The 19342-nt window shown below is 37.6% G+C and overlaps 1 non-coding gene and 1 pseudogene across 1 annotated transcript; one reads left to right on the forward strand and one right to left on the reverse strand.

Annotated features, from left to right (window-relative positions):
- Positions 1–10921: 10921 nt before the first annotated feature.
- Positions 10922–11028, reverse strand: LOC129883782 (small nucleolar RNA R71). The gene has a single exon (XR_008765932.1). It is a non-coding gene; the product is annotated as a small nucleolar RNA R71 (small nucleolar RNA).
- Positions 11029–11468: 440 nt separating this feature from the next.
- On the forward strand, positions 11469–16045 carry LOC129883543 (uncharacterized; annotated as a pseudogene).
- Positions 16046–19342: the final 3297 nt, after the last annotated feature.

Below are 19342 nucleotides of genomic sequence, written 5' to 3' on the forward strand. Positions count from 1 at the left end.
AAAACCCTTATCCAATAAATCCTTCAATTTCTCTTTCAACTCCTTAAGTTCTGTCGGAGTCATATGGTAAGAAGGAATAGAAATAGGTTGGATATCAGGAAGAAGATCTATGCCAAAGTCAATTTCCCTTTCGGGAGGAATATCGGGCAAATCATCGAGAAACACATCGAAAAACTCATTAACTATAGGACCGACTAAAGAGTAGGAGTTTTGTAATCGACGTTCCTAACTCGCATAATATGATAAATACACCTCTTGAAAATCATTTTTCGGGCATTAATACATGAGATGAATCGACCCTTAACCACCCAATCATTACCCTTCCATTCAAGAATAGGCTCATCAGGAATGTGAAACTTAACCACATAAGTCCTACAATATATGGATGCATAAGCAGCAAATAACTAATCCATACCAAGGATAATGTCAAAATCAGTCATGTCAAGTTCAACAAGATCACATGGAATAACTCTGTGCAAGACAATTTCTATAAGCTCTTTTGGCTAATATTGAATCACCAACGGGAGTATAGATTGAAAAAGGTTCTAATAACACTTCGGGGCATATATCAAATAGCATAGCAAGGTAAGGAATAACCAAAGACAAGTTGTCACTCAGATCAAGCAATGCATAAACATCAAAGTTAAAGACCCATAACATATCCGTAACCACACCAGGAGTCTCATCAACATCTTGCCTAGCATGAAGAGTATAGAATCGGTTGTTGCGTTAGCCACCCTTTGGTTGAGCTTGGGTGCCTTGTTGCACTTGGACTCCTAGAGGACGATCTTCTCCACCCTTGTTGGCAACATAAGGGCACTCGAATTGCTTATGGCTCACCATATCCATAACCAGCACCCGGTCTCATCAAACATTTCCCTCTATGATTCTTTCCACAATTTTATCATAAGAGATGAGATGGAAGAAAATCCTTTGACGAACCTTCTGTAGTACCCAGCTAGACCCAAGAAGCTCCTAATGTCTGAAGGAGACAACGGTCTAGGCCAATTCTTGATTGCCTCTATTTTCTTAGGATCAACCTTGATCCCATCACCGGACACTACGTGACCAAGAAATGCCACCTCCTTCAACCAAAATGAACGCTTACTAAATTTTGCAAATAATTGCCTATCCCTCAACGTTTGAAGCACAACTCTCAAGTAATTTTTATGTTCTTTCTCACCCTGAGAGTAAATCAAAAATATCATTAATGAAGACCATCACAAAAGTGTAAAGGTAAGGTTTGAACACCCTATTCATCAAGTCCATGAATGCTGCCGGCACATTCGTCAACCCAAAATTCCTCACATAAACTCAAAGTGACCATACCTTGTTCGCAAAGCCATTTTGGGAATGTCATACTCCCTCACCCATAGTTGGTGATAGCCGGACTAAAGGTCGATCTTGGAGAAATGACTTACCCCTTGCAATTGATCAAACAAGTCATCTATTCTAGAGAGTGGGTAATATTTCTTAATGGTCATCTTATTTAATTGCCGATAGTCTACATACATTCGAAGCGACCTATCCTTCTTTTTCACAAATAACACGGGAGCACCCCATGGCAAAATACTTGGTCTTATGAACCCCTTTTCTAACAAGTCCTTTAATTATTCCTTTAACTCTTTCAATTCTGTCGGGGCCATCTGATAAGGAAGAATAGAGATAGGTTGGGTACGGGGAGGAGATTGATACCAAAATTAACTTCCTTTTTGGGAGGGACACCGGAAAGGTCATTGGGAAAGACATCGGGGAACTCATTGACTGTGGGAACCGACTCAAGAAGAGGACTTTTGGAGTCAACATCCCTAACCCTCATAATATGGTATACAACCCTTAGAAACTATTTTTTGGTCCTTAAGATAAGAAATGAACTTACCCTTTACCACCGAATCACGACCCTCCCATTTAATAACGGTCTCATTTGGAAATTGGAACTTGACTCGACGAGTACTACAATCTATGAAAGCATAAGATGCATGTAATTAATCCATCTCAAGAATGATATTGAAATCTACCATGTCAAGCTCAATGAGATCACAAGGAATAACTTTATGCAAGATAGACACGGGACAATCCCTATAGATCTTTCTAGCAATAACTGACTCACCAACGGGGGTAGACACCAAATAAGGATCTAATAATATTTTGGGTGACACATCAAACTTATTAGCAAAGAATGGAATAACAAATGATAAATTTGCACCGAATCTAATAGTGCATACACATCAAAATCAAAGACCTTTAACATATCGGTAATGACATTGGGTGCATCCTCAACCTCTCGTATCCCATGCAAGGCGTAAAAGCAGTTGGTGCGTTGGACACCTCCTTAGGCTTGTTGACCATGAGCAATTTGGCCTTGAGGCCTACTACGACCATTTCTACAATTCCTAGTATGGTGGCCTAGCTTGTCATACTTAAAAAATGTATTGGAGCCGGCTAAGCATTCCCCTTTGTGAGTCCTTTCACACTTCTTGCAAGTGGGGAAAGTTTGAGCACCAATATTCTCTCCTTGGAGGAGGAGTATTGGTGGAACCTTGTCCCACAAACCGTTGCCCACCTCGGCCTTTTCCATTATTACCATAACTGGACCTTTGAGGGTTAAACCCTCCACCATCCACTCTAGTTTTTTGAACCCCCTTGATCTTTCTCTCAACTTCTCTTCTTCAATTTGTTCTGCATAAGTCAATAACCGAGAGATGTCCATCTCCTTGACCAATATGGCCATTTTGCACTCCTTGGATACTAAGCTTGAGACACCAAAAATAAACTTACTTATCCTAGCTCTTGGGTCGGAGGCCATGAAGGAGCATACTTTGACAACTTAGTGAATTTGAGAGCATACTCCCTCATGCCCACTCCCTTGATGGAGGTTGATGAACTCTTGGATTTTGGCTTCTCTTAGCTTCAATGGGAAGAAGCGGTCTAGGAAGACACTTTTGAACTCTTCCCATCCTATCGGCCCTATTTCTTCATCCCTCTCAATGACCCATTGTTCGTACCATATCGAGCCACACCTTTAAGTTGATAGTCCACTAGCTTGACCTTCTCATTCGGTGGCACACCCATGATAGCCAAAATTTGGTACACCTCATCAATGAACTCCATAGGGTCCTCATCTAGTTTAGAACCATCGAATTTAGGCAGATTCATCCTTTGGAAATCCCAAATCCTAGAGGCAGATTTTGTATTTAGGGAGGAGGAACACCTTGATGCCATTGGCTACGACTTGAGTCAACAACATAATGATATTGCGAAACTCGGTATGGGTTACCCCTTCCTCATGATGTGGGGCATTGGGAACCGGAGGAGCTTGGTCCTCATCGTCAACCCTTGCTCTTGGAGGTGCTCTTCCACTAGTTATTATCTAGAGAACACGAAATGGGTCGTTAGTTAAAGGAAAGCTTAGGACACTCTAAGGCACGGCATAAATTTGAAAGAAGTGAAAACTTTCCTAAATGTCCCATAGTCTCCTATTCATAGTTATGGCACGCTTCACAACTATAAATAAGATCCTATTTAACACGGTATGTTGGACTCCGAGGACCATTCCAAACCTTAGGCTCTAATACCAAGTTTGTCATGACCCAAGCCTAGGGCCTAGATATGACATGGCGAATGAGGAACCCGAAAGTACCTCAAACAAGCCTTTTAGCATTATTTTAGCCTTTCATAGGTAATGAAAATAAATAAATAAGCAAAAATTATAATAGTAAATCTTCAACTTATATATGTCCAACAATACCTCTAACTTTTAGATTTAATGGGGCTAAGACAAGTCCTTAGCTCACCCTCAATCATAATAGAAAGAAATGCCATAATAAGTGTCTAAAGATCTCAACATATCATAAGCTAGAAAGATAAAGGAGTATTGTTCCCGAAACATGGGAACTCTCCAAAAGTAGTCTTCAAACAGAATCTCAACTAGCCACGTGGAAGAGCACTGGTCCCTACATGGTGATATCATGTAGGCAAAAGCGTATGCGTTAGTACTTTGAATGTACTAAGTATGTACGCATGCATGAATATTAAGAAAACATTAAAACATTTATGTAATATAAAACATACTGTAATGCATGCATAATCAATCATATTTATATCCTTTAAAACATTCATTTTGTGGGAAGATGACTATAACTGACATTTAAGACCATACGAGCTATTACATGAAATTCAATATAATCTCCTATATTGACCGGGGAGACTACTTGCCGGGTAGAACTCCATCAACTTCATTTATTTCTGTAACTTTAACTTTAAGGGCTTTCATGGATCCATTAGCCTAAGCCTACAAGGGCTCCTACGTTGGCACATATTTAATGATACAAAGGGTTGCTACTAGGATTCCCTTACCGAATCCATCTCAATGAACTATTCGGTGCTAAGTCAATCCCACAGAATAGTTTAATACTTCAAAATAGTAATAGCATATAGCTTGAGAATTCAAAACATCATATTTGGTAGAATAGCTCATTAAAACCTTTGGTAATTCAGATATGCAAAAATTGTCCTTATTGCATAAAGAATCCATCATTCATATCATTTTATTATTTTTTATCTCATAAGACACCCTTTTAATCATAGACATAACTTTCATGAATATTTATTTGGAGTCCAAGCTTTCAAGTCAAACTTCATTAAAAATATAGTAAAATTAGGTAGGTTTAAATGACTTCAACTTTCAAGCATGCATGTAAATGAAATTATGCATAAATAATTAAAAATCCATCAATTAAAAATTATGTTTTAAACAACCTATCATGAATTTCAAGAACCTTTAAAGAGCTAAATAGGGGAAAATACATGAAAACTATAATTTCATACATATGAAACCATTTTGCATCAAAATAGACTAATAATCATTAGTTTAACCATGATTCATGCCATTAAGTAGAAATAATAATTACCCATGAGAAAATCTTTTTTGAAATCAAGAGATTTAGTTGAAAGAGATTTAGACTCCGTGGGAGGAAGAACCCATGGATAAACACCCACATAACTTAGAGTAAAACTTAAAGAAAATAAATATAATTTATCATATAATCAAAATAATTTAGGCATGAGAGTGGAAGGAATACTCTCATTGAAGCCTTACATACCTGGAATCCAAAGCATTACTCAAAATCGAAGGACTTAATAAACACTCTTGAATCATAGCCTTTTCTCCTTGTCGGAGCATTTTGTGTACTAACCGGAGTATATGAATCACCAAAATAGTATTTCTATACTACTAAGAACTAAAACTATATTTTGAGAATGAGTAAAGGAGTATATAACGTGAAGAGTTACTTGAGAAAGCTTGATGAACAAAATGATGAAATAAGATGGGTATTTATAGGTATGAAGGAGATACCTAATAATAATTAAAATAATTATAAAGAAAAATCTAAAAATTTAATGAAAGATTGTGATGTCAAATGGAGGACTATTGATGTCATGGGTGATGTCAAATGGATCTAGATCTTTCCATGGTTGGTGAGATGAGCCTTCTTTTAATGGAATATCCTTTTTCGGAGCTGTGTTTAAAAAAGATAACTTCCTCATTAGGATTTGGTATCTTCGTATGAATTGTTTCTCTAGAAGTCTACTTTCATTTCGTACAAAAATCAACCAATTTATAGTATCCTACAGTGAGATATGAATTTTCTTCTACAAATACTCCATTTCGTCATAGAACCATGTCTTGCAATAATTAATTTATTTAACCTACTTAAGCTCTGAAACTTAAAATATGGTCTTTACAAGAGTTATAGGTAATGATGTTCGGGTTATTTTGAAATTTGAATCACCTAATTTGGACCATTCTATTAAAAGATATACCCAAAATATAGAAGTAATATAATTTTCATCGAGAATTGGAACATCATATTCAACATTTTTAGGGGGTGTTACAGCGACATAGATTATGAAAGAAGTGATAATTACTAAAATGTCTCATAGCCTCATTTTCATAGATATGGAGCACTTCATAACCATAAATAAGACTCTACTTGACGCGGTATGTTGGACTCCCTAGGATACTTGAACCTTGTGTTCTGATACCAAGTTTGTCACAACCCGACCTAGGGTCTAGTCGTAACACAGCGATCAAACCCCCGAAGGGGCTCCAAGTAAGCCTATTGTACATATCATAAGCATACATAAGGTAAAGTAAATGTAAAAATATTATAAAAGAGTCTAATCCATGAATAGTAAATGAAGAATATCACATGACAACATAGGCTCGAAACATTTGTCCAACTAGATACCTCTACTCATGAACATTGGCGGTGGCTAAGACATGTCTCTAGCTCACCTTTAATATGAAATATAGAAAAAGTCTTTAAAAATAATAACCAACTCGATGACTAGTCACCGATAAATGAGGACTCACCACATACACCGCCGGATAGAAAAGCTTAACTAGCCATGTAGATGAATATGATCTTCAATCTCAACCCCTACATTATGAGATAATGTAGGCAAAAAGTATGCATTAGTATGTTGGAATGTACTAAGTATGAGGGAATGACATGCAAAATGAATCATAATATGCAGTGACCAAGATTATACATGGTAAAAGGGTTAAGTAAAGTCATGACGAATACCATAATGATCAAGCATTTAAAAGACATAGATGAAGATCATAAAGTAGTATAATAGTCATAAACATATGTGGGATAGAAACCATAACTGACATTAAGATCATGCGAGCTATAACATGAAATCTCGTTGTCTCCCCATACAACGAAGAAAAGGGGAATCTACTTGTTAAGGTAGACTCTATCTCGCTAGGTCGGTCATGTACATACGCTATACGTGAATCCAATAGCTAGGCCATAAAGGCAGCCTACGGTGGCACATATTTTAAGAGACATGAGGTTAATACTAAGGCTTTTAGTAGGGCCCCCACCTCAAATCCACTCGGTGCTAAGTCAAATCCCATAGAATACTTACATAGCATAGTAATTATAGTTAACATATCATAGACATGATCATAGATTTGAAACTCATAGAGTAGCTCATTTCATAATGTAAGTGCAATGTGAGTATTGTCCTTCCACATTATAAATCAAACATACATAATTCATATCATTTGTCCTTAAGTCACCACATAGGACCCTAAGTCACATTTTCCATAATTTGTATGAAGAAAGCATAATTTAAAACATACTTAAAATCATACTTGAATAGTCATGCTTGAAATTAAATTCATGTAATGGAGGAGTAATTCATGCATGGTTGAGATATTAAATCATAAATGAATAAAATTCATGCACTTGAAAGAGTAGTTGATGAGAGGTAAGGATCAACAAAACAAAAGAAAAGAACTTTATCACATACATGGCATTGGAGAAATGCATTTTCTAGAAAACTGGGCTATGGCATTACAGTGGCGCATCGCGCCAAGGTATAAAACACTAGGCACTCTGCAGGCGCTATAGTGACGCATCGCGTAGGGTGTAAACTATAGAGACACATTCCTGGTGCGATAGTGGTGTATCGGCCCAATATTTTCCCAATAAATTCTCAGACTTTTCATCATTTTTCATGAGTTTGCATCCCCTATAATGAGATCCTAAACCCTATTTAGCAATATAATGAATATATATGAAGAATCTACCAATCCAAAGTAGTTACAATCAATTTATACCAAAAATAGATTTGAATTCATGAAATACATCATAGCTCATGTAATTGAAGTTGAAATTAAGAAGATTCAAAGCTTTAATTGAAACTCATGGAAGATTTAAGAAATTCTTTGGGCTCCATTGGTGAAAGGTACCCATGGATGAATTCCACATACCTTGAATACAAATTATGAAGGAAACTTGAAGAAGAACTTGAAGATCAATGGAGAATTTAAGAAGATTCTTGCTGGGTCTTCAATGGAGATCTAGAGAGCCCCCCTTTTTAGTGAGAATATTTTTAGGATAGGTGATTAGTGAATGAATAAGGAAAATCAAGAGCTTTGAGAATTAAATAGATTAGGAATCTAGCCCAAAAACTATCTAGGTTCATTCCTCCTATAAAAATAGGAAAAATGACTAATTTGCCCTTATTGAAAATTTCAATTAACCTACCAATGGATTCATCAAGGCTAATTATTTATTTTATTATGTCATACTCTACCTTTCTCACACTCGGGATATTATAGTGAGCCCATCGAAAAAATCCACATCTATTACCAGTGGCAGATTTTTGATAGCCCCAAAATATTCTTTCAGGATTAGTTGGTGTTTTTGACATCTTAAGTTCAGTAGGAAGTCCACAATAGAAAAAACAAATCATCATGGTGAAGAATAATAAATTTTAACGAGTAAAAAAATAAAGTAAAAAATCAATGAGGCCTGAATGACGATGGAGAAGAAGAAGAAATTTGAAGAGAAGAAATTTGGAGAGAGATAAATGAGAAGAAAATTGAAACAATTTGAGAAGAACAAGCTCAACAATGGTTTTAGGTAATTTGGAGAAGAACATGGCTATTATAGCCTCCCAAAATTGACCGTTAGTGGCTTTTTAAAAGCCCTTCACGCTCCTAAAATAAGTGTATTATATGCACTTGAACTACTTTTGCCACATAGGATGACAGGACAAAAAGTGTTTAAAATATTGTGTTTTAATGGGTTTGAGGGTTCTCTTGGCAAAGACGTGAGTAGAAGGGTGTATTTGACAAATGGAGCCAAGTATAAGGGCCTCCGAGGTCAATCCGCCTTTATTTAATTTCCCCAACAAACAACCCTAATATATTTATTATTTAGTGCATAAAAAGTCTTAAGAGATGCAATTCAATTAGAAAACATAGAAATCCAAATAACCTTAGGTAACAATTAGATAACCTAATGTAAGACATGTTTGGCTAAATTGTGCGTGTAATAATTTAACATTTATTGAATATGATTTCATAAAATGATTGGAGTTATATAAAACTCTGATCTTGGGCACATTTATGTGCCCATGTGCCTTGATTGTCCAAATTTAATAGTTGTTTTGAGAATCTTTTAGAAACATAATTGCATATTTTAGATAGAATAAAGAATAAGATTGCACTAAGGTGTGTGTAGTGATTGCAGGATTCTTGGAGACAAGTCAGCACTCGAAAGAAGTCAACGGAAAGAAGTGCAAGTTGAATAGGAGAAAAAGCAAGCAAAAAATGGGACAAGCAGCCTTAGCGCACTGCTGGCGCGCCACTCAATGGCATAAACCATAGAGGATCATCTTGCAGGCACTGTTGGTGCACCATGCCAAAGGCTAAACAACTGAGAGGCATTCTAGGGGCAATATTGGCGTGCCTCTGGCGCATATATAGCCTCGAAGTTCTTATTTTTCTACTTAAGTCCGGGTCAACTTAGCATTGGAGGGTTATTTTAAAAACCCTATAAAGAGAACCTTAGGGCTTTTTAGAGAGTTTTTTATGCAGTTTTGGAAAGAGCACTGAGATGAGGGTACACTCACTTTAGGTTTCTCTTTTCTTCTCTTTTCTTTTGAAGATTAAAGTGTATGAACTAATGCATTGTGTATTTATTTTGAACATGAGTGGCTAAGCGCCCTTACTCTAGGGATGTAGCTACGAAGTTATGAATAATACGATCTACTCTTTTGTCGATGATGAGTTGTTAAATATAATTATTCCTGCATTTTCCTTTTAACTATTGTAATGTTTTGCCAGCATTAGAGTACATGTGTTGTCTACCTTGAATTCAGAAGCAAATGAGGAGATAGAATAAAGAATGTAGGGAACGTGTTCATGTTAGGGTAACTTAGGGTGATTCGTATGCAGGATGCTAGTGACACATAACTGTATACCATGTTTGGTTAATAAATAGGATGATAGATTAATGCGTTTTTATTGATTCATGACTATCTCCACTCAACGACGTAGTTAGGCTGTCGATAGAGATAAACAATTAGAGGTCGAAAGACCATGATTGCATTAGTAACCCTATAAATCAGTAGTTAAACACCTCATCTGAGACCAAAACTGAAAAATATCATGTTTGACTTCATTCTATTCTACAGCCCTGGATTTTTCATAACCTGATTTTCTACATAACTATTATTGTAGTAGTAATTTTTCTTATAGCGAAGGATTTAGTGATAACATTATCTCAATTTCTCACAACACACATAGTCAGTTTAGTCCTTTAAACAGAAATAAGTGGTCTTTATAAAGTCTATGTGGGTTTCATATCCGGCTCGAAAGAGCTATTATATTACTTGTTAGATCATGTACACTTACGTGTGTGTTTGGATGCAACAAATATTTGGCGCTGTTATCGGGGACTTTAAATTAGGTAATTTTTTCTTTCTTAGACGTTCCTATATTGATTATGCTAGGTTGACAACTTGATCTTAGTTGTGCATTTTTATAGGTGACTGAGGCATTACGCTAGGCAAAGGCAAGGAGTTTGTAGAGCCATTATCTGAGTCTAAACGAGTCTTCCATCGACAAAGGCAAAGAGCGGCCTCTCAATACCTAATATAGAAATTCAATCTGGAGAACAATCATGGTTTGCCAAGAGATGGTTTTCCCTAGGAGATACCACCAGAAGAAATACCTGTGGAGATGACAGCAAGGACAGTGTGAGATGTGACAGTCCTACTCTTAGGAAATGTCACCTCCAGTATTCAGAAACCGCCAGCTGGAGGTCGATATGAGCTGAAACAGAATATAGTGTAACTTTTGCACACGAACAGGCACTTTACTAGGTTGCCTCATGAATATCCCCATGTACATATCTAGAACTTTCTAGAAAAAAATGATACTTACACGCCAATGGGGGCATCTCCTGATTATGTGAGGTTAACATCGTTTCCCTTTTCGCTGTTGGGAGAGGCAAATAGGTGGTTGAAGTCGGAACCTCCCAATTCCATCACTACTTGGAATGAGCTAGCTCGTAAGTTTATAATCAGGTTCTTTCCTTCGGGAAAGACAACTAAGTTGAGAAGCAAAATCCTAAGCTTTAAATAAAAAGATGGAGAGAATTTATATCAAGCTTGGAAAAGGTTTAAATCTCTACTCATTAGTTGCCCCCGTCATCATCAAGTGAATGAGGTGTTGTTCCATACCTTTATTGAGGGGTTGGAACTCAACACCAAAATTCTCCTTGATTCAGCTGTAGGTAGATAAGCGCTGGAGAAAACTTATGATGAGCTATATACACTACTGAACCGCATATCTTAGGGAAATCTTGAGTAAAATGGAGGGAATTCCAGGCCCGTGGTGCAGAAACAAGCAAGAATGTTGGAAGTAGATGCCATAAAAGCCTTGACTGCATAGATTGCATTATGTCAGAATATGATATCCATACACTCTAGCAATCTGGCATTGGGACAACATTAGCCGACAATGAATATGGTTCAACAATAACCAATGTGGTGTGAGGTTTGCGGAAGTAGTGAACATTTAGTTGATTATTGTGGATTTAATCCAAAGTTTGTGAACTTTGTGGGTAATGCACCAAGGGAAGGAGTTAGCCAGAACTATGGAAATACTTACAACCCAAATTGGAGAAACCATCCTTACTTTTCATGGGTTGGAAATCAACATCAAGTGCAGACCTAATTCAGACCATAAGGAGGTGGGCAATAGTACAATAATTAAGGCCCAAATCTCAGGGAAATCAGAAAGCATGAGCGTAGAGGATATGCTGAAACAAATCATGACTGACCAGGCTAAGTTAGCTGCAGAGGTACGTCAAAATTAGTTAGCTACTCAGAATCTTAAAAAACAGCTTGGGCAGTTGGCAAGTGCACAAAACTTTTGCTAGCAAGGAGGTTTGCCAGGTAACACTGATCCAAACCCCAAACAGGTAAATGCAGTAAGTACCCATAGTGGTTGGCAACTAACTAAATTGAGTCCCCAAACAAAATCGGATGAGTTAAAAGGTGAAGAAAAAGTTGGGGAAGAAGTTGAATCCAAAAGGCAAAAGGTGGATGAAGAATTAAAAACGAAACCTCCTCCCCCGTTCCTACAAAAGTTTAAGAAAAAGAAGGAGGAGGAATATTTTGAGAAGTTCATCGACATGTTGAAACAGGTACAAAATAATTTACCTGTGATTGATGTTTTGCAGGGTATCCCTAAATACATCAAGTATGTGAAGGACATTGTGACAAAAAAGAATAGGTTGGCTGAGTATGAAACAATAACACTCACTAAGGAGTGTAATTCAAGAATTATGAATAAAGTTTAGTTCCCAACAAAGCAGAAAGATTCAGGGAGTTTCATGGTACAGGTTACTATTGGCAGTTGTGTGAATGCAGGAGGATAATGTGATTTGGGGGCGAGCATCAATGTAGTCCCTACCTCTATGTTTAAGAAATTGGGTTTCAGAAATCCGATGCCTACCACCATTCTATTACAACTGGCAGGCCGCTCAGTAGCTAGACCGAGTGGGATCATAGAGGATGTATTAGTCTAGGTGGGATCACTCATTTTACCTATGGACTTTGTCATCGTAGACTTTCAGCTAGATCCAAAGGTCCCTTTTATATTGGGATGTCATTTTTTGCAATATGAAGGACATTTATAGATGTAGCAGCAATGCAACTTACGATGAGAGCTCATGAGAAGGTAGAGGTATTTGATGTGTATAATGCATTGAAATTACCTGCAATATATGAAGAAATATATGCAATAACAGTAATTGATGAGTAGTGGCAGAGAAATATATGGAATATAAAGATCCTATGGAGAAAGTGTTAATGGGTCAAGACATAGAAGGTGATGTGCTGGTGCAAGAAATTGTTAATGTGTTGGATGCTCACAACATGAGCATATGGAAAAAATAGGTAGAACATTGAGCAGAGTGTTGGGCCCGTCGCCCAAACCCTCAACTGAGGAAGATGCCAAATTAGAATTGAAACCACTTCCATCTCATCTCAGGTATGCATTCCTTGGTCCAAATGCACTTTACTGATAATTCTATCATCTACTTTGTCTGAAATGCAGGTTACATCAGCTTTGGAGGTATTTAGACGACAGAAGAAAGCCATAGGATGGAAAATGACAAACCTTCATGGGATTAGTCTAGACTTATGTATGCATAGGATATTCATGGAGGAAGGGCACAAACCAGTTGCACAATCTCAATGTACACTGAATCTGATAATGAAAGATATGGTGAGAAAGGGGGTGATTAAGTGGTTGGGTTTAAGCATTATCTACCCCATCTCAGATAGTGAATGGGTTAGTTAAGTTCGGTGTGTACCTAAAATAGGGGATAACAGTGATCACAAGTGAAAAAAATAAGCTAATTCCCACTAGAACAATCACTGGCTAGAGGATTTGGATGGACTACCATAAATTGAATGAGGCGACAAGGAAGGATCATTACCCAATTCTTTTCATTGATCAAATGCTAGACAGGTTGGTTAGGCAGGAGTACTATTGCTTCTTGGATGGTTATTCAGGGTACAATCAAATCTCAATTGCTCTTGAGGATCAATAAAAGACAATATTCACTTGTCCCTATGGAACTTATGCTTTCAAGCGTATGCTATTCGGATTGTGTAATGCACCTGCAACTATCCAAAGGTGTATGATAGCGATCTTCCAGGATATGGTAGGGGATTTTGTGGAGATCTTCATGGATGACTTCTCAATTTTTGGGGAGTTCTTTGATTCATGCTTGTGAAATCTAGATAGACTATTATCATGGTGCGAAGAGACAAATCTTGTACTAAACTGGAAAAAGTGCCATTTTCTAGTAAAAGAAGGGATTGTCTTGGGTCATAAAGTGTCAAAGCAATGGTTGGAAGTAGATAAAGCCAAGATTGAGGTGATAAAGAAGCTACCTCCTCCGATTTTTGTCAAAGGAGTCCGCAATTTCCTGGGTCATACTGGGTTCTATAGAATGTTTATTCAGGATTTCTCAAAAATAGCTAGGCCCATGTGCAGCTTGTTGGAGAAGGAAGCAAAGTTCACATTCGATGAGAAGAAGCTCTCGAAAGCTCAAATTTTAATTTCTCCCAATTGGGAACTACTTTTTGAGCTTATATGTGATACCAGTGGCGTAGCAGTAGGGGTAGTCTTGGGGAAGCGAAAAAAAAGATCTTTCACTCTATTTATTATGCAAGCAAGGCTCTTGATTCAGCTTAAGCCAACTACACTGTCACAGAAAGGGAGATGCTGGCACTGGTTTATGCATTCGACAAGTTCAGATCCTATTTGGAGGTACTAAAGTGATTGTTTACACTGATCACACAGTCTTAGGTACGTATTCAATAAGAAAGATGCAAATCTAAGGCTCATAAGATGGATCCCGTTTCTACAAGAGTTTGATATAGAGGTTAAGGATCACAAGGGATGTGAGAATCAAGTTGCTGATCACCTTTCAGGTTAGAGAGTTCAACACTTGTTGGAGAACAGCTAAAGATTAAAGAAGAATTTCTAGATGAGCAACTATTTTTCTTAGATGTGACTGAAATATTGTGGTACGCAGATGTTCTCAATTACCTAGTTAGTAGAGTGTTTCCTTCTGATGCTACTTTGCAGCAGAAGAAAAAGTTGATGCATGATGCCATATTCTTCATATGGGACGAGCATTATTTATTCAAGCAAGGTATCGACTGAATGGTTAGGAGGTGTGTGCCAGAAACTGAGGTGCTCCAAGTGTTGGATAGTTGCCATTCATCACTATATAACATCTATCATGGAGGTGATCATATTTCCCATAAGGTACTTTAATCAAGTTTCTTTTGGCCTACTCTATTTAAAGATGCTATAGGATATGTAAAGAACTGTGATCAGTGTCAACAAGTGGGCACAATATCAAGGACAAATGAAATTCCTTTGAATAACATTTTGGAGGTTGAAATCTTCGATGTATGGGGAATGGACTTCATGGGTCTATTTCCATCATCCTATGGGAATCAATATATATTAGTGGTAGTCGATTATGTGTCCCAATGGGTTGAAATCATGGCCCTTCCCATGAATGACTCAAAAGTGGTAAGAAAGTTCCTAAAGAAGTACATCTTCACTCGATTTGGCACTTCCAGGGCAATTATCAGTGATGGAGGTTCACATTTCATCAATCAAACAGTGAAGAATCTCTTGGCTAAATATGGGGTGAGACATAAGGTAGCTACAACTTATCATTTGCAGACCAGTGGATAAGTTGAGGTCTTAATAGGGAGGTGAAACAGATATTGCAAAAGTCTGTCAATGCACAAAGGAAGGATTGGGCAACAAAGCTAGATGAGGTTTTATGGGCATACAAAGTACTTATAAAACCCCCATCAGGACGTCCTTATACCAGATAATATTCAGTAAAGCATGTCACCTACCAGTGGAGTTAGAATATCAAGCCTACTGGGTAACCAAGAAGCTTAATCTCGACCCAGAGTTAGCAGGACGGAAGCAGTGGGACCAATTGCACAAGTTAGAAGAGTTTAGGATACATGCCTATAAAAATGCTAAGCTGCATAAAGAGAAAACAAAGCGGTGGCATGAAAGCTTATTGTCACTCGAAATTTTGAACCAGGGCAAAAGGTACTCCATTTTAACTTTAGACTCAAGCTCTTTCCAGGAAAGTTGCGGTCCAAGTGGAGTAGACCTTTTGAAGTGGTGCGTATGACACCGCATGGAGCTGTGGAAATTGTAGAATGCAATGAAGACGTCCACATTTTTGGTAATGGACAAAGAGTTAAACACTACTTTGGTGAGGATGTTGACCGTGATGAGGAAGCCATAGAATTAGGAGATGAGTGAAGAAGTAACTGGGTTGTGCCATGATGATAACTAAGGCGCTACATAGGAGGAAACGCATGCATTGTATTAGGATCTAAAGCTTGTAATTTTGATTTTTCTTTTATATTTTAGGCTAGCATTTGATTTTAGATTGTCTTTCTTGGTAATATTTAGAGTAGACCAAGTTTTAATATTGTGCCACGACCAAAACTAAGGCGTTCGGTGGGAGGCAACCCACTGTTTTTGTTTTTCTAATGGTGTGTGGTTAATGTACAGATTGACAGGAGCGAATTTGGAATAAAAAGAAGCAAAAGTATAAAACCTGGCGGGCTGGCGCTCTACAGACACGCTGCGCCAGGGTGTAAATAATAGAGGGCTTGGACAAGCGCAATCTTGGCACACCGCGCCAAGCCCTATCCTAGAAATTCTCATGTGAGTGCAACACCAGTGCGCACTGCTACTAATGCACCAGTGTCGGGTTTGGGTTTAAATTCAAAAAAAAGCATTTAAAAACCCCCTAAACCCTCCAACTACCCCGTTATCTCAACCTAAACTCTCCAACTACCCGACCCCCACTCTCCCACAACCTTTCCTCTTTATCTTTCCACTTCAATTCCTCTTATAAAAACTCTTCTTCACCACCTACATTGTCCCATGCAACTACTAAAACCCAAAAACACCACTTTGTCTTCTTTTTTCTAGCTACCCACCATTCTAAGAACACCACCATTGTCTAAATCTATTTTTCTCTCTCTATAAACTCTTCTTTCCTCTTCTCTAATGGAACCTAAAGGAAAGTAACTAAACTCTTTTTCTTCTACAAAGAAGAAGAGTCCGGATGGTGGCTCAAGTTCAGCCTTATGAAAACATTTACAGTAAATTGATGAAACAATAGCCAATCCAATGGTTGACACCATGCAATTGAACCAATCCAATTATTTTCGCCTATTTTTTTTCTCTTTATTCAAAGTAAGCAGATCGATTCCTTATTTTAGATTATGTCAAGTACGATTGGCCTGGAATAAGAACAAAAAGAGAAAGGAATAAGAAAAAACTGGCTAAGATTCATTCTGGGATTCCACACTTCATAAAGTCTTTATTGATGCGTCTATAATAGCCTATGTGTCCCAAAAAAGAAAATGCTATGCTCGGCCTCCCATCCAAATGGCAGAGAAGTTTCCATATTTATACTCATCCACCCTAAGCAAGATCGATTCAACAAGCTAATTCACGCATCTTCCGCAGATCCAAAGAGTAGCCTCGAATGTAGACTAGATTTTTGACTTAGAAAGGAATCGAATGAACCTTAGGAGTGGGTAATAAAAGATCCCAAAAATGAAAGGATTCTTTATTTATGGAACCAATAAGTTCAAGACTATCACAGCGCCGATTTGACAAGCAGGCAATAGAGAAATATGGGTTGGATTGGTTCGAGTCACAAAAAGAGGCAAAGTACATAGGAGATGAATATGTCAATGAGGGCAGGTTACAGGCAGATTTTCCTCAAATTCATGACATGTTGTATGATTTGGGCCTTTAATACATCTTTGAGGAAGAAGGTGAGTGTAATTTGACTCCCATTCATAAATTTTATAGTAATTGGAATACTGAACAATCTAGTAGCAATAGGGTGGATGTTAGAGGTAAAACTACATGTTTTACTACTCTAGCGTTGAATAAATTCTTAGGAAATCCCCATTGTGACTACTCTTAGTATTTAGACATGAAGGAACAACCCTCATATAGAGACATTCATCATACCTTGTGTATTGTTAATTTTGCTGCATGGTGGGATAGGGCAAAAGACATCAGGAGACACTTTACATTGCAATATGTGCATCTCAATAGTGAGGCTCGGGTATGGTTGAAAATTGTTTATAGTGTATTCTTGCTCAATAAGCACACATTTGATGTGACGAAGAGTTGTTTTAGTTTATCGCTTGATGAAAGGGCTACAAGTGAATGCTGGGTCGGTGTTACGCCATAACATAATGAAATTATGGAAAAACAAGAGGTGGCATTTTTGTTATGGAAGTATAATTACCTGACTGTTGTGGTCTAAGGGGGTCGAAGAGGAAGTTCATGACTTGTGCGCACCAAGATTCCATACTTGGTATGTAATATGGTGGATATGACAAAGACTCAAGACTCTACTCATGGGCCTGTATTATCAACTGCCGATCGGCAAGTACGGGATGATAGTTGGATGAGGAGGATTTTTGGTATGACAGAGTTGCATTTATGTATTGGCGGTCATCCGATGATGGACGAAGAGATGGTGGAGTTAGCTGATCGCTATCCTCTTATGAATAGTTCTATGTATATGTGTCGGATGGGCCCAGTGTTTCAGGAGCCCTTAGATGATGATGAGTCCATGGTTGATGAAATAGGCGGTGATGATGAGGATGAGGATCTAGACTATGTTGCCACTGGTCTTATGGCTGTGGATGACACTGCAGCCACTGATGGCGGCAATGATGACTGAGTTGTTCAGGGAGTTCCTTCTTTCACTCTTGGGTTATGCATTAATTATGTACTAAGGACACTACTTTGTTTATGTGTGCGGTGGGAATTGGAATTCTAATTGTATTGTGTATAGATTTTGTTAGTGGATGTTTATTTTGGGTTCCTTGGTAGTTGTTTTCGTTTCTTTATCCATGGATAGTCCTTTTTGAACTGTACAAGAAAAAAGTGTCATAGGTCTAAGTTAGTCTTAGTTGAGTGACACTACTCTATGATAGATGGATGACGACCGTCTTAAGAGTATTTGTTGTTGTGGTGTCTATTTGTAGATATGGTGTCTGACTAGGCTGCGCACTTGGATAATGAAAGCATGGAATGAAATGAAATAAAATGACTAGTTTAAGATACCTAAAGCTCTTGTATTTGACTCAAGTGATGCATGCTTAATATTGAATTCATATGCTTGTATAGTTAGTAATCTTTAGTTGACATTCTTTAGTTGTACATGTTCCATGTGTGTGAGGATTTGCTATGTTCTGTGCGCATATATTGATAGCTAGAACTTACCCAAAGTGTATACGAAACAAAATGAAGATTATGGAGTTTAGGAAATGACGTAGGCATTTCTTTGATAGCATGTTTTTTGTCCCTTTGAGCCTTGAAATTTTCTTTGGTAGCCTCATTATGTAGCCTATCCTAGTTGTTTCATGGAGCCAGTAAGTTAAGTTGATCCAAAATCCTTAGTGCTTTGAAAGAAGTAAATGAAGAATAAAGGGATAAAGAGAACATGAAGCTTATGAAGTAGGGTATTGGTGCCTGAAATAAACTTACATTTTGTTGGAAAAAAATAAGAAAAGTTAATAAACAAAGGAGGAAAGAGGGAAGGGAGTCCCTATTATAAGAAAAATAAAGGTAAGCAAGAAAGAAAAGGGGTGAGTTTAAATGGGTGTTTAAAGTTGAGTAGGCAAGAAGTGTAATGTAATAAAGCGCTTGGGAAAGTTAGTCACTATTTATAACCAAATAATGGCTACTACCCGTCCCTTAGACTACATTACAACCTATGAAGATCTAGTGATCCTAAACTATCACAGTCTTGTATTAGCGGAGGAAAACACTAAGGGCAAGCTTATGGCAAATCTTTTGTCACACATGAAATTATTTGAGAGCGTGAGTAAATTTATTGTTATATATCCACTGATGTTA

Source organism: Solanum dulcamara, chromosome 3 (genome assembly GCF_947179165.1).
Source record: "Solanum dulcamara chromosome 3, daSolDulc1.2, whole genome shotgun sequence".
NCBI lineage: Eukaryota > Viridiplantae > Streptophyta > Magnoliopsida > Solanales > Solanaceae > Solanum > Solanum dulcamara.